Raw genomic sequence first — 16,613 nt, 5'->3', positions numbered from 1 at the left:
ACATACACACACCTAGAGACAACAGACACATATATGTAGATGTATATATATATATATATATTATTGCTATGGCTTGGAAAAGTGTCCCCCAAAAGCCTATGTATTAGAAGTTTGGTTGTCAGCCTATGGCATCTACTGAGAGTTTGTGGAGCCTTCAGAAGGTAGGGATTATCACAAAGAATTTAGGTCATAGGAGCTCTTTGAAGGAAATATTGGGGTTCCTGCCCCTTCCTGTCTCTATTTTTGCTTCCTGGCCACCAGGAGGTGAACAGGCCTCTTGTACCATGTGTGCTTGCCATAGTGAAATAAACTGCCACAGGCCCATAGCAATAGGGCCAAGTGACTATGGACTGAAAATTTCTGAAACCATGAGCCAAAAGAAACCTTTCTTCTTTTGAGTTAACTATTTCAGGTATTCATTATAGTAACAGAAAGCTAACGCATATATGTATGTAGACTCACACATATCTATCTCTATCCATCCATCCTTCGTTCCTTCTATGCATCCATCTATCACTTTGAGTTTATAATGATAGCTCTAATTTGAAATCCATCCACCAAGTTCTTTCTCGGCTTCTTTCCACTTGCTTATTTATAACTTCTCTCTCACTGAGAAAGTCGACTCCCATTAGCCAATATATATTTATGTATTTACTAAATCCTAGAGTGTATGGAAAATAGTTTCAGATTTGTCAACTCATGTCTCTGAAGAACAAAGCTTCTCTCTGGAGTTCAAGATTTGTTTCTGGTCCTTTCTATCTTCAGCCTGAGGGTGGTTGTATTATTGTTTGGTACATGGTTTGGGTCATTGTTTTCATTTGTATTTCACATGAGGATCTTCTGTGTCAGCCTTGGAACTATCTGTTTTAGACACTTTGAAGCTCAAAGGCTGTCTGTCTTCTGGATATGCTGAGGGCATGGGTTTTGTGCGGGTTTTTTTCTTGCTTTCTAAAAATGATTTTTGTTTGGAAGCTATGCTGAGAGCTCCAGATATACATGACTGGCTTTATCTTGGCTACTCAGAATTATATATATATATAAAAAATGATCAGTTCTTTGAACATGCTAGCTCCTTCCAATTTGATTTATAGATTGAATGTAATTGTAATCTAAATACCACTTTGTAAAATGGAGCCTGACATGGTGGTTCTTAAATTGATGTAGAACACCAAATTGTCATTGCTAAGATACTTGTAAAGAAGGAGGAGTTCACCTGGGCATGTTGGTGCTTGTCAGTAATCTATCCCTGTATAGAACCACTACAGAAACTTGTGCTGGGCACTGGGACACTTTGTTTAGCTTAAAAAGTGGGAACAACCCAGCCATCCACCAAGCAGTCAACACATTGGCAGTGGTAGTTGAGTCCCACAAGCAAACGAACAGACAGTGGATGAATGGATTATAGCTTCTACAGAGGGTCTCAAGTACCATGTTCAGTGAAAAAGCAGGTTGCAGACAAATAATTCTATTTATATGAAGTTCAAAGTAGGTTAAACTAAAAACCATATTGTTTGGGGATGCTTGCAAAGGTGGTGCAATTATAAAGAAATACAGGGTTCATTTTGTCATTCTCTATATCTACACATATTTTAGGAGTATTTTGCAAACGTTCCTTTCAGTCTACCTAATATCTAATAAAGACAATTTTTTTAAAGTAAAAGTTCTATTGAATTACATACAGAGGGGCACCGTGATCCTATCTTGGCTGAGAAACCTCAAAATCTTCACTGAGCCTTGGTGACCACGGCCACCCCCCACTCCTGCCCCAAGTAATAGGTGAGGGGAGAAAAGGGATCCTGAGGCTTGGCTCTGCCTCCTGCGGTGTCTCTAGGCCTGTGGTTAAAATGTGGAAGTACTTCAGCACCTTTTGGCAAATTACAGCTGCCCCCAAACCTCAAACCATGTCTGCTGATCATGCCTGTCTTTCCTGAGGACATACCTCCAGTTCCTTCTAATCCTGAACCCATGTCTCCTCCTGGGCACAGTAGTGGTATTTAGAGGACCTGCTCCAGGCCCTGAGCAGCTCTGTGACGGGGCCACAATGCTACTTCCTCCTCAGGGTCCCTCTCTGCATGAAGGCCCAACACCCACACTCTCAGGGGAGAGAAAACTCAAGGTTACGTGTGCCCACCGGCTCCATGCACTGCCCTGGCCACCCACAGCCAGTTTGCCTAAGAACCAGTTCAACTCATTACTAGGTCACCTCCAAGCCCAAATTTGGAATTCAAATGAAGGAGTTTATTTTCCCCTTTTATTCCAACAGTGGTTCTAGCTTAATCAGTTCTCTAATGATCAATTTGCCTGATTTAAAAAATTAAGCATTTTGAACCAATTCCCGAAAGGACCTTCTGCCTCTGTGTTAGATTTCTAAGGACTGTGTCTCAGCTGGGTTAGGGCCCATTCCCTCCTCCTCCTCTTCTTCCTTCAAAGTGTCCAGCTACAAATACATCTGCACACCACAGCATCTGCTATAGAGTTGCCCATTTGCCTGTGGGCTTGGCATTGCCCCCTCTGGATGGGGGCCACCCAGAGCAGCCACCACCATGTTCAATTCTCTCAGGTGAGAAGAGGAGGGAGGCACCTAGATCTAACTCACAAAAGAAAATTGTCTTAGGACACACAAAATGAAGTGCAAAATATCTTAAAGTGTACTTATTTGTAGGACACTTTAAGAACCTAGGGCAAGGTCTTTATACCAAAGGTAAAAGGTCCTTAAACATTTCAGAGTAGGAAAAAAACAGAAAAAAGACAGGGGTAAGATGTCATCAATGTGCTAAGTGTCCTCCCAGCTCATCTTGGCCTTTGAACCCAGTGGCGCCACTGTCACCAGGGCAAGCATCACACCCCTCGGGGAGGTGGAGAGAGCCTAGGGCTATGCTGTCTTCACTAGTTCAGAAGCACACAGGGAAGCAGGCTGCCCTTAGAGAATTGCTTTTGTAATCTGTAAAGTCTCAAAACATTTTGGGAAAATAAGGTTCCATAGAGGTAAACATAGCCTGCTGCACCTGGGGCTGCCTGTGGCCCTCTGGAAACAGGGCCCAAGCACTGCTGAGTCCACTGGGGTTCATGGCTTCCAAATGCATCTGGACTTGCTGCCTGTGGGTGACCTGTTCACAGTCATCCAGGGGTGGCCTGGAGAGCTCAAAACTAAAGCCTTCTGTCTAACACCTGGCCCTCACACCACCTCCCCTAAGGCCAGCTTCAGAGAGCAGGGGTTAGGATTAGGGTTTAAGGGTGAGCCCTGTATCGCTTATTCTGCCCTGCACTGTCCCTCTCAGAGAAGTCTTGTTAGTGGTGTAACCTCTAGATCAAGGAGGGGATGGTTCAGAGTGTCACTTGTGGACAAGGCCTACTCCTACTGGCTCTCTCCTGGCAGGATCTGCTCACAGAGAGTGCTTGGGGAGTACTTTATGGGAGAGCTGGTGGGTGTCCCTCTGATGGGGAGCATGCTGAGCTCCTTGCTGAGCACTGCACCAGCTGACTTCAGTTTCTGGAGGCAGAAGGCTGGCTGGGAGGGACTAAAGGAAGGAAAGGGGGGCACCCTTACCCCAGATTCCTTTCACCCTGGCAACACAAAGCATGGGGGTCAGAAGCATGAGTGGGCTGGGAGGGGCAGGATATCCCACTTGGAGAGAGAGCTGCACTATAAACCCTAGTGGGGCCCAGAGAAGACAGGGAAGCCCAGCCTCAAAGGGCCCTTAGCAAGGAGAGGGGTGAGTCCACCCTGGAAAAGGGGTGACCCCATCAGCAGGCATCATTAAACCCAGGCAAACATGGGGCACCCCTTACCCTCATCCCCAATCTTGACACAAGAAGAACCCTGCCTCCCCCAACTCAAGCAGGGGCTTGAGAGGGGAGGAAGGAGAGGGACAGGAGGTCAGGGCACACTCCCCTCCATTCCAGTTAATTCCAGCTCCAAGGATGGGGAGGGGAAACTTCCAATGGGATGTGAGTCTGGGCTGAATTTTAATCACTGAAAAGGACCAGAAAAGTTAATGGACACAGTGACCGGCATAAACAAAGCCTGTCATGAGTTACAGCAACAGGAAAGGTCTGGAATGACCGGCAAGCCCCAGGAAGTGCTGGAGGGGGCTGCAGGCCTGTGTGATCCCCACTCCTGGCCTCTGGGGGTGGGGTGGTCCCTCACCTCTTCCCCTCTAGATAGGGCAGAACCAGAAGCAACCAAGCAAGGACACCTAGGGGTCCCTCTCCTTTCAAAAAAGGAGCTAGGTGGACTTGCAGCCCTCTGACCCCTGGACATATTTCCCACTGAGCCTGGGAGGAGGAGCAGGGACAGATGGGTGGACAGAAATCACTAGGCTGTGAGAGAGTCCCTCAGATGTCACAAGGGTAGCCCACGAGTTTGGAGGCCAGAGGGGCTTTGATCCTTGTCCCAGTTCCTGGGGGTGGGGGTGGGGTGGCAGGGATGGGTGGACCTAGTGTGAGACTCTGGGCCTCTGGAGGACAGACAGGGCCCAATGTGGAAGCTGCAGCAGACTGACTTTAGACTTCTTTGTGTTCTGGTCCCCCGAGAACACAGCCCTCTGCTAGGTTTCTCTGGCCAGCGCCGAAAACTCCACAATCTACACCAACACATTGTTGGTTCTGCCCATGTGTTGGCTTTAGCATTTGTCAATTTTGTCACTTTTCAAACCCTTTTGATGTGTGCGCTCAAGAATACATGATGCCCCACTATCTTTTCCCTGGTTCTTGGATCTCTGGACCAGGGTGTTTGTCACCCTGTCTGTTTTGGTAGCTACCAGCTGTACACCCAGCCCGCACCAGCATCCCATCGCAGAAAATGGCTTCCACGCAACAGGCTGTCTGGTAGCTGAGTGGAAACCATGGCAACAGGAAGCAGGGAGGATATTCCCGTCACCCCTTAGAAAGGGCAGCCTATTTCTGGGACCTGAGCCCAGTTATTCACTAGTTGTGTATTTTGCTGTGAATTTCAATTCTGGAGAGATGGCGTTGAGGGTGCTGGGCCTGAGGGTGGGGTTACGTGGATAAATAACCTGCTTTCTCTCTTTCTCTGAAGAAGATCCAACTCTTGCCTCCAACCTCCAAGGCCATTTGTGCTGCCACACAAGGCTCCAGAGCCCAAGTTGATCTCCTCTTCAGGCAGAACAGGGGAGGATGAGTGCTATGAGGGTGACTGAGACAGGAGGAGTCAGGATCCACTTGAGGCTCCCCTTCATTGGCTGCCCTCTTCTCATTATGAGGGTCCTGCTTCCCTGTCTCTGGTAGAAGGGACTTTACAGAGTCTCCATGCTAAGAGGCTACATGGGGCTCCCCACAGTGTGTGTGCATGTGTACTTATGTGTAGGGAGCCACATACTCGTGAGTCAGCACACTTCTCCAGCCAAGTGACCAGCACGTCCCCATTGTGAGTGCACACACACACCTGCACACGCGCGCGCGCACACACACACACACACACACAGTTGAGCTGGGTGGCTTTTGGTAGAGACGACTCTGCCCCCTAGCGGCAGGCTGCCCCAGAGATTCGCTGGGATTCCTTCCAGGGGGTCTTTGGAGATGAAGGACAGGTAAGAGGAGAGATTTCAGGAGGGGCTTGAAGCTGCCCACTGCCTCTGCAACTCTTCTTTTCACCCACCACCCTCTGCTTGGATAGCCTCATTCCCATCTATCATGGCTGCCACATCTTTTCCCTCAGGGACAACCCCAGGGGAGACGTTGGCCCCTCAAACTGCACATGTCTATATTAAACTCATCTTCTCCTTCCCACAGCTGCTGTTCATCTCACAAACTGGTCCCTTCACCCACCCAGTGGCCCTGCACTTGGAAGAACTTCACGATGTCCCCCTTCCTGCTCTGAAACATCTAACATGTAACCAGTACTGGGGGTTTTACACCCAAATAGTTTTGATATCATCCACTTGCGATTGAATTTTGGCTTCTACAACCTTTGTTCCCTGAGGTCATGCCTGTGAATATGCTACATTACATGGCCAAAGGGACTTTGCAGATGTGATGAAAACTACTAGTCAATTGACCTTAACATAGACAGCTGAGCTGGTACAAGAGAATTTCTCCAGCTGAGGCCAAAAGGAGAAGTCGGAAGGACACAAAGATGATGGAAGGGTTCTCCCAGTGCTGCTGGTAGGAAGAATGAAGGAAAATGGAAACCCCCATCCTACAGCCCCAACACTTGCAGGAACTCCTTGGGCCTCTAGGTGCAGCCCAGCCCATACCACATCTTTTTTATTATTATTTTGAATTGTTTTATAGATTCATGGGAAGTTCTAAAGATAGTGCAGGGGCCTCCTGTGTACCCTCCACCTGGTATCCTCCAATGGTGACATTTTACAGAACTATAGTGCAATATTGAAACCAGGCTTCTGAGTCATCTTCCTGCCTTCACACAGTGCCACTGAGATTTGTGTTGTGGCCTTTGCTCAGGCTAACTTCCTTTGTCTTTTGGGAGAGAGTTGCCAAGGAGTAGTAATAATTCAGGGATTCCCATCAGGCTTCCATTTAAAAATAATTTTATTGATATATAATTCACATACCATACAAGTCACCCACTTGAAGTATACATTTCAATAGTTTTTAAAAAAATATTTACAGAGTTGTGCAACCATCACCACTATCTTATTCCAGAATATTTTCATCACCTGCCAAAGAAACTCTGTAACTACTAAGCACTCACTTCTCAGTTTTCTCTTCTCCAAACCCTAGGAACCATTAATCTGTTTTCTGTCTCTATGGATTTACCTCTTCTGATCTTTCATAGAGATGGAATCATGCATCATGTGTTTTTTAAAATATTTATTTTTAGTTGTAGCTAAACACACAGATTATTTATTTATTTATCTATTTATTTTTATTTTAGTTGTAGTTGGACACAATACCTTTATTTCACTTGTTTATTTTTGTATGTGGTGCTGAGGATCGAACCCAGTGCCTCACACATGTGAGGCAAGTGCTTTACCACTGAGCTACAGCCCCAGCCCACATCATGTGTTCATTCTGTCTGGCTTCTTTCACTTAGCATAATGTTTTGGAGGTTCATCTGTGTTGTAGCATGTGTCAGTATTTTATTGCTTTTTATGGCTAAAAGATGGTCCAGCGTATGGATAGACCACATTTTGTTTATTTATTCATCTACAGATCAATATTTGGGTTGTTTCTGCTTTTTGATTATGATTGATAAATCTACTATGAACAAGATTTTGTGTGGGCGGGGGATGTAGGTTAGTGGTAGAGTACCTGCCTGACATGCACAATGCCTGGGTTCCACCCCCAGAACTGAAAAAAAAAAAAAACCTTTACATTATTTTGGGTATACGTACTTAGGAGTGCAATTTCTGGGTGTGAACTGATATCACATTGTGTTTTTTCATTTATTGTAATTAGTTATACATTACAATAGAATGCACTTTGACACATCATATATAAATCAAGTATAACTTCTCATTCTTCTGATTGTACATGACACCAGTCATGTAATCATATATGCACATAGGGTCATAACGTACAATTCATTCTATTATCTTTCCTGCCCCCATTCCCCCTTCCCTCCCTTCACTCCCCTCTGTCTTATCCAAAGTACCTCTCTTCTTCCCTATCTCCCCCTTGTGTTGTGGTTTTGATTTGCATTTCCCTAGCTGGTGATATTGAGTGTCTTTTCATGTACTCATGACACATTGTATACTAGTCTTTTGAGAAATACTGGTGCATATTCAGATCCTTTGTCCACTATTTTTTTTTCCTTTGTCCACTTTTAATTGAGCTATTTGTCTTTTGATTATTGAGTTGTAATGGTCCTTCACATATTCTAGATACAAGTCAATGATCAGCAGTATGATTTGCATGTAGGTTGTCTTATTCTGTGGATTATCTTTTCACTTTCTTGATAATGTCCTTTGAAGCACAGAACTGCTTGATGTTGATGAAACCCAATTTATCTATTTTTTTTCTTTTGTCACTTGTGCTTTTGGTATCATATCTAAGAAATCATTGTCTCATCCAAGGTCATGAAGATTTACACCTGTTTTTTTCTCTTACATTTAAGTCTATGATTTTGAGTGAATTTTTCACCATGGCATGAGATAAGGTAAAGGCCCAGCTTCATTCTTTTGAATGTGGATATCCACTTGTTCCAGCACCAGTTGTTAAAGAGATTATACTTTCTTCCATTGAATGATCTTGGCACCCTTATCAAAATCAACTCACCATAGATGTATGGGTTTATTTTGGGGTCTCAGTTCTATTCCATTGATCTATATGGCTATGTTTGTGCCCTACCACAGAGTCTTGATTCCTGTAGCTTTGTGGTAAATTTTAAAATCTGGAAGTGTGAGTCCTTTATTCCTTTTTCAAGATTGTTGCAACCATTTTGGATTTCTAGCATTTTCATATGAATTTTAGGATAAGCTTGTCAATTTCTGCAAAAATAGTGTTATGGTTTATATGTGAGATGTCCCCCAAAAGCTCATGTGTGAGACAATAAAAGAAGGTTTAGAGTGCTCACTTCGGCAGCACATATACTAAAAGAAGGTTTAGAGGTGAATTAATGCTATTCAATGCATAATCAGATGACTTAACTGGGTGATAATTGTAGGCAGATAGGGTATTACTAGAGAAGGTGGGTCATTGAGGGGGGGCGTGCCTTTGAGGTATATATATTGTACCTGGAAAGTAGCATCTCTTTCCTTCCTGGTAGCCATGTCTTGAGCCACTTTTTTACAGCATACTCTTCCACCATGATGTTCTGCCTCACCTTGTGCACAGAGCAATGGAGTTGGCTGTCTATGGACTGAGACCTCTGAAACTGTAAGCATTAAATAAACTTTTCCTCCTCCAAAATTGTTCTTGTCAGGTTTTCTGATCACAGCAGCAAGAAAGCTGACTGAAATAAATAGCTAGATTTTATAGGGATTGCATTGAATTTGTACATCAATTTAGAGAATACTGTCATATTAATAGTATTGACTTGGTTCATGAACATGGGATATTTTTCTATTTGTTTTGATCTTTCATTCTTTCAATGATATAGTGGACAAGCCTTGCCCTTCTTTTAAAAATTTTGTTCCTAAATATGTTTTATTTAAAAAAATAATAAAAAATAATGGTGCTGAGGATTGAGGCAAGTGTGAGGCAAGTGCTTTACCACTGAGCTATAGCCCCAGCCCAGTATTTTATTCAATGCTATTATAAATAGAACGGTCTTGTTATTTTCATTTTGATCTGTTCATTGGTAGTATATAGAAAAATACAATTCACTTTTACATATTGATCTTATAACCCAAAACTTGGCTGAACTTGCAATGAGGCCTTACTGGATCAGGTTATCTTGAATAGGGGTGTGTGTGTGTGTGTGTGTGTGTGTGTGTTTACTCCTTGTGATTTTCTGTATACAAGGTTGTATCATCTGCAAGTAGAGATAGTTTTGTTTCTCCCTTTCCAATCTGGTTGCATTTTGGTAGTACTGCAACTCTTCTGATATTTGCCTCTATATTGTTAGACAACTGATTTCCACAGCTATTTCTCAGCTATCAGCTGAGACCTTCTGTATTGACTGCTTGCCAAGAGAATCAAGAGTTTGACTTCCTAACACCAAATACAAGATATCCAACTAACTTTAACTGATCTTTTTCTCCAAGTTCCTTTCTAGATGTATGCTATGGGATGGCTCACAAAGTGAGGTGACCCACTGTAACCTTGGAGTAGCCTTGTCACATGGGTGGCCCTGGGTCTGAAATGGCAGGTAATTGTCTTCCTCTTTACACTCTATTCCACAGGATCCTCCCTGACTCATAATTCCACTTATCTGGTTCATATGAAGGACCCTTCTCAAAGCTGATTTGTCCAAAACTGGCTTCCTGTTTCAGGGGCACATGTTAATAAACTAGGCTTATCCAATGAGATTCTGTCTCTGGATTTATTATTTTTTTATTTTTTAAATAACACGTTTATTTATTTATTTTTATGTGGTGCTGAGGATTGAACCCATGGCCTCGCGCATGCTAGATGCGCACTCTACCACTGAGCCACAACTCTAGCCCCATTTCTGGATTTAGAACCTTAGAGACAGGGTCAGTCAAATGATGATGGGTACATGAGTGACAGTTTGGGCTGTGCTGGTACTAAGGTTAAAGATACCAGTATAGGGAAGCCACAAGGAGGGACAGGGAAGGGTTGGTTGTTACCCTAAGCCTAAGCAATACAAACATGACCCCAGAGGGTAGAAGTAACTGAGATGGGTGGAGGTAAGGAAGTATGGATGGCACAGCATACAGGAGAGAGGGACCTGACAAGAATGGTAAAACTAGTGAGGTCTTCTCTTTCCAACCTCAATGGGTAGGGAGAATTTGAGATAACATGGAGAACACTGAAGCAGGAGCCAAAATCCTTACATTTGGAGTAGCACCAACATTCTGGGAGACTTAGGAAGCCTTTGGATTTGATTTCTGCATTCTGAAATCAGGTCCTCACCCTCTGGACACTGAATGGGACCTTATTTGGAAAAGGGTCTCTGCAGATGTAACTAGTGAAGGATCTTGCAATGAGGCCTTCCTGGATCAGGTTAGTTCTAAATCCAATGACAGTGTTCTTATAGGAGATAGCACAGGAGACACAGACACAGAGGAGGAGCCATGTGGAGATGGAGGCAGAAACTGCATTGATGGGGCCATAAGCCAAGGGCTGCTTGGAGCCCCAGGAGCTGGGAGAGGCAGGAAGGAACCTTCCCTGGACCCTGAGGAAGGAGCCAACCCTGCCTACACCTTCAGACTCAGAAATTTGTGAGAGAAAAATTTTTGTTTTTTTAAGCACCCAATTTGTATTGTTCTGTACTTTGTTGTAGCAGTTGAAAGGAACTCTCAAAGTTACTAATACATACGTACTTCGATGCCTTCATACTTATGCCCTATGTGAAGGTAACACATTTATGGTCGTGTCAATATATGGAAATTCACAAATAGACAACGCTCCTTCCTGTCTTCTGGATATCTTCACCTCCACCCTCTCTCAGCTATTTGATCCTACAGCCTTGTCGTAGAGCTCATCACTGCTGACAGGTGCAGGCCCTGAATCTCAATTTCACAGATCTTTCTTTCCCGCTCTGTCACTCCAGCTCATGGATCTGGTCATGTAGCCTCTGGTGAGGAGAGAGAGGCCTCCTGGTCCCCAGGTCCTGACAGCATCCTATCATTAGGTGGACTTGTGTGGTATCCTGGGCATACAGCAAGAGAAGGGTCCATAGGAATGGCCCTGTGGCATGGAGCCCAAGAGCTGAAGTATCATGGGAGAAGAGAGCAAAGGCACTCTGGATTCTCTGTTCATTGAAACCGAGCTGCAAGCCTCTTACCAGGAGCTTTCCTGATTTGCTCCAGCTAGAGGATCACAGCTGGATCAGTAGCTGTGAGTGGAGTCATCGTGCATTTGTGGGACAATGGCTTCTACTGAGCCCCTGCTACTCTAGGAGTCTCTGCTTCCTGAGCCAAGGAACCACCATGAGCATGCTGCCAGCTGCCAAATAAATCTATTAGAATGATGCATTCAGGAACTAGGGACCCCGTTGCAGGATGGACTCAGGGGTAATCCATGAGACTTGAGTCAAGATGTGTGTATCTGTGGGCTCTGGGTGTGCAGGGTCCTCCACCAGCACCTCCCAAGCCTGGGATCCCGCACCTCCAACCTTCTAGCCCAGCTCCCTCCCTGATGAGCCCTGCACAGAGAACCTAGTTTTGGCATTGACAGTACTTGTCTCCTTCCAGAACTTGGAGGGCACACCCTCTCACTGTCTCCCTGTACCACCTCCATCAAGCACCCCTAGGTCTTTCTGCACTACAGTGTTGCCACCTTGCTGCCGCTGGCCCCTTGACAATGCCCTATGGCTTCTCAGGTCTGAGCTTAAGTGTCTGCATAGAACCCAGGGCCTCCAGAGACCTCACACCACGTGTCCTACCTGCCTACCTCTTTCTCTGCCTTCCAACTTCCTCCACTGGCCAGTCTTCAGCTCTTCTCCATGGGAAGGTTTGCTCCTCAATGGCATAATTGAGAGTCTTTTTTAAAAACAGTTTTGTTTAGGAATAATTCATAAAATTCATCCATTTAAACCAAAATTCAGTGGTTTTAAAATATATTGAATTTTAATATATTAAAATATATTAATCTAATTCCAGGATATTCTCATCAGCCCTCAAAGAAACCCTGCCCCCATTAGCAGTCATCTCCTTGTACCCACACACCACCCACCCCCAGCTCCTGACAGTCATGCCTTTTTCCCAACTCTGAGGGTTCATCGCTGCTGTTCTTAGGGATCTGTTGCCGACCCTAAGTGCTCTCAGCACGTCTTGCACCCCACTCACTCAAATACATCATCTTGTGTGTGCCTTGAGCTTGTGCTAAGATTTTCTCTATGGGACTCCTTTTATTTGAATCTGAGAAAGAAAATAATCCCAAGCACTAAATTCACCAAGAAGTGCCAATTCCACCAGTGCCTCCGCTTGTAAGGAATCGTGCACCTTCTCCTATAAAACCAACTCGGACCCACCAGGTGAATAGAGCTGTGCCGTGGCAGCTGGTATGGCTGCTGCAGGCTCACAGCAGGATGGGCCATGATCAGACTGTGGTTTGACAAAGGTCGCTCTGTCTGGAGCACAGAGTTGGGGTGGGGGAGGAGGGTGAGGCTGCTGAAGGGAGACCTTGTCTGCTTGTGGTCACGGCTGTGTTCCCCAGCACCAGGCCCTGGGCCTGGCTGAGCAGGCACTCACACACTCAGTGTGGGTGGGATGAATGGGGATGGAGATGGGGATATGTGGGTCTGGGGTGCAGGTGCCAGGCTTGGCCTGTGGGCGGGTAAGTTTAGAACTCATTGTCCCTTCATGGGCATTGCAGCCACTGGGGTATATGAAGAGAGATGCATTCTCCAATGGGCAAGGTCTGGGCAGGGGGAGGTCCAGCCTGGGAAGGAGTGGCCAGGAGGGTAGAAAGGGAGCCAGGAGAGTAGGGTCCTGTAATGCATGAAGAGAAAGTGTTGGCAGGAGGGAGTGTGTTGTGGTCACTCTGCAGGAACAGGGTGGACCCTGTCTGTTTGAAATTCAACTGACTGTTGGCACCACCCCCAACACTCCCAAGAGGATATTGAAAATATCATCACTCCTAAGATGAGGCCCTCTGGGGTGAGCAGACAGCCTCCCAGGCTGTGAATGAGAGGGCAAGGAGACTGGCAGAGGTCTTCTCAGCACCAGGGATGGGGCCAGGGCAAGGGCTCCCATGCGTGGCTTGAACTTTCCACTGGTGTTGAGGCTTTCTTATAGGTTTTCCCAGATGCAGGGCAGAAGGGAAAGAAGGAGAGCAAGGCTCAGGAAGTTGCTAGCAGTTACACATCAAACTATGGAGCCTGGCTCTACTACACAGGCGTCAATTGCAAATGAGGGCTGCTGGCAGGAGGCAGTGGGACTGTGCAGGTCCCTGCAATGGAGAGACTGTGGCATGCAGTGAAGGCAGGGGCCACAGTAGAGGGGCTGTGGAGTCCAAAGACACGGTGGCTTCAGAGATGTGGAGTGGACAAGAGAGGAAGGACAGGGAGGGAAGACAAAGAGGGGACTGCAGGGCTTGCACAGAGATGCTGGTGGAGAGGTAAAGAAGAAGCAGGGCTGTCAGGTGAAGAGAAGTTTCCAAGGATTGTGATGAGGCTCCTTGCTGAACAGCTGCCAGGAGGCAGGTGAGGCAGGACAGTGCTGCATTTTGAAGAGCACCAAGGCTTGGTGGGGGGGCTCTGCCTGTGCACAGTCTGCCCTGTGCTTCCTCCTTTGCGCTTCAGCCTCAGAGTCAGATTCCTTGAAATGAGTCATTCAGCCATTTGATAATAGCACCATTGTGAAGAGGTGGCTGTGACTTAATCAATGTGGAGGGCATGTGGTGAGGGTTAGATAAAGAAGTGCTGGCAAGGATGATATAATCTCTTCTGATTGTGACTGTCCACCCCACCTTTGTTGAGCAGCAAAAAAAGATGCTGGGCCTGGAGATGAGACCCAGGCGTCAGCCCTCAAGGAGCTCACTGTCTGAGCCAAGGATGAGGGATCTAGGGGGATTAGAGGGGAGATACCACATTTGGGATAATAGTGACAGGTGGCAGGGAATTGAGGGCCCATACAGTGGGTGTGGCTTGTCAGTGGGACAGGAGGGACTGCCTAGAGGTTTGCTGACTGTGATTGGTGGCTCGTGAATTATTAATTCATCAACCACTGTGCAGAGGCTGCTTGCCAGGAGAGTGCCCTGTGACCCAGGGCTTTAAAAATTCATGTGTTCATTGAGTCATTCCCTCGAATCACATTCACAGGCCCCTCTTGCTTGCTGAGCCCACACTCTTCACACCACAGAAGGCCCAGGGGAGAAGGAGGAGTTCCCACAGTGCTGTTTAACCAGCAAGCCCAGAGGCAAACCCAGCATGTGGACAGGATGGGAGGGTCAGTGGGCCCAGGACCAGAGGGAAGGGCCATATGATTTGGAGTGTGTATGTGTGCACACGCATGTTTTTTTTTTCTGTGTGTGTGTGTGCGCGCGCGCACGCGCGCACAGGGATGCATGTTGTATGTGTTTGTGTGCATATGTAGTGTGAATGGATGTGTGGTAGAGGTGGGGTGAGAAGCCCTTTTAGGGAGCATGGACTTGAACCTGCCAAGTTTAACAGCAGTTTGCTTGTCTCAGGACACTGGTGGAACACAGGACCTGGCCTTGACCATGAGGCTGAATGGAGACAGGTGTTCTGGGCACTTCCTGGTTTTCAGCCTCAGGCTGTGAAGAGGGTGGGATTGCTCAAAGCCTGAGAAGAGACAGATATGACAGAATGCCCAAGGCAGTACAGATGTCAACAACACAGGGGGCTGGGAGCCCTAGAGACACTCAATTCACTCATACATGTGCCCTTCTATGCACATTCACCCCAGAGCAAGTTGGGGAGAAGCATGTGGGGCAGAAATCCTTTCACCAGGCAAAGACACTAAGATGGGAGACCAACTCCTTTGGGGAAGCTGCCTGAGACCCTTGTCATGTATTTCAGCCAGTTTTGCATCACTATGACCATAAGGCCTGACAACATAGAAAAGGAAAAGTTTATTTTGGCTCATGGCTCCAGAGATTCAGTCCATGGTTACCTGACTCCATAGCTCTGGGCTCAGGATGAGGCAGAACATCATGGCAGAAGGGTGTGGTGGAGAGAATCAGCTCAGGCATGGCAACCAGGTAGCAGAGAGCTTCGCTCATCAGGGACAAAGTATTAACCCCAAAGGTCCACCCCTCATGACCTACTTCCACCAGTCACCTCCTACATGCTTACAATTACCACCCAATTAAACCCACTGAAGGAATCAGTGGGTTAATCCACTGATTAGGTTACACCTCTCATGATTTAATCATTTCATCTTTAAAAATTCTTGCATTGTTTCACACATGAGCTTGAGGGGAACTTTTCATGTCTAAATCATAACATCATGAGAGAAAAAAATGGTGAGACCTAAGGCTGGCCAGTCAACAGGGTGACTGTGCAAGGACTGGCATGTCAGACTTTCCCCTGAAGTGAAGGATCCCTGGACTGTGCTAGGAAGGGCCAGGGCCCTTCCAGCCTCAAATTTTAGGAAGCTTACTCTGGCAACTGGTGTCATGGGCTGAATGGCAGTCCCCCCAAATATGTCCATGTCCTAATGGACATGTGAATGTGACTTTATTTGGCAAAGAGTCATTACGGATGTAGTGAAGATAGGAATCTTTTTTTCCCCCAGTGGATTTTTGATCTTTAATTTTAAATGTGCCTGAGCTACAGTTTCAGGAATGTGAAAAAAATGAGAATAGGAATCATTCAGGGAGCCAGGAATGGTGGCACACACCTGTAATTCCAGCTATTTGGAAGGCTGAGGCAAACTGGAAGTTCAAGGACACCCTGGGCAACTTAGTGAGACCCTGTCTCAAATAAAAAAATAAAAAGACTGGAATGAATCTGGCATTATTGACCAATGAAGACAGGGATCTTGAGAGGGGGTCATCCTGGCTAGATCCCATGACAGTTGTCCATATAAGACACAGATGAGAAGACAGAATCACACAGAGGGGAGAAGGCCAGGTGAAGATGGAGGTGGAGATTAGAGTGATGCTGCCACAAGTCCAGGAACAACTCAGGCTACAAGAAGCTGGAAGAACAAGGAGGAATCCTCTCTTAAAGCTTCTGGAGCAAGCACATCCCTGCTGACCTCGATTTCAGACTTCTAGCCACCAGAATTTTGCTGTTTTTAGCCACCTGGTCATTTGTTACAGCTGCCCCAGGACACTTAGCCAGTGATATCGAGAAAAGATATAGTGGTGCCAAGGAAGGAGATTGAGGTTGGACAAGTTGGATAGGTAGGAGGTGGAGATTTCTACAGCATCATGAGATAGAATCACCTAGGCAGAAGGGCCTAGGGATCAGCAGCTTTTTCTTCTCTGCATTCTCAGTGGTCTCCAATTACTGTAATTTTCTGAATGTGTCAGAATGACCCAAGTGACTGTCTCTAGCTTGGGCGTTCCTTTGGTGCTCTCTGTCCCTAACACCTGATGCACAGTTTCTTGCTTGTGGAAGACACGATTGAAATATAGAATGGTAAATATGT

Source organism: Marmota flaviventris, chromosome X, assembly GCF_047511675.1.
Source record: "Marmota flaviventris isolate mMarFla1 chromosome X, mMarFla1.hap1, whole genome shotgun sequence".
Classification (NCBI taxonomy): domain Eukaryota; kingdom Metazoa; phylum Chordata; class Mammalia; order Rodentia; family Sciuridae; genus Marmota; species Marmota flaviventris.
This window is presented reverse-complemented; position numbering follows the sequence as displayed.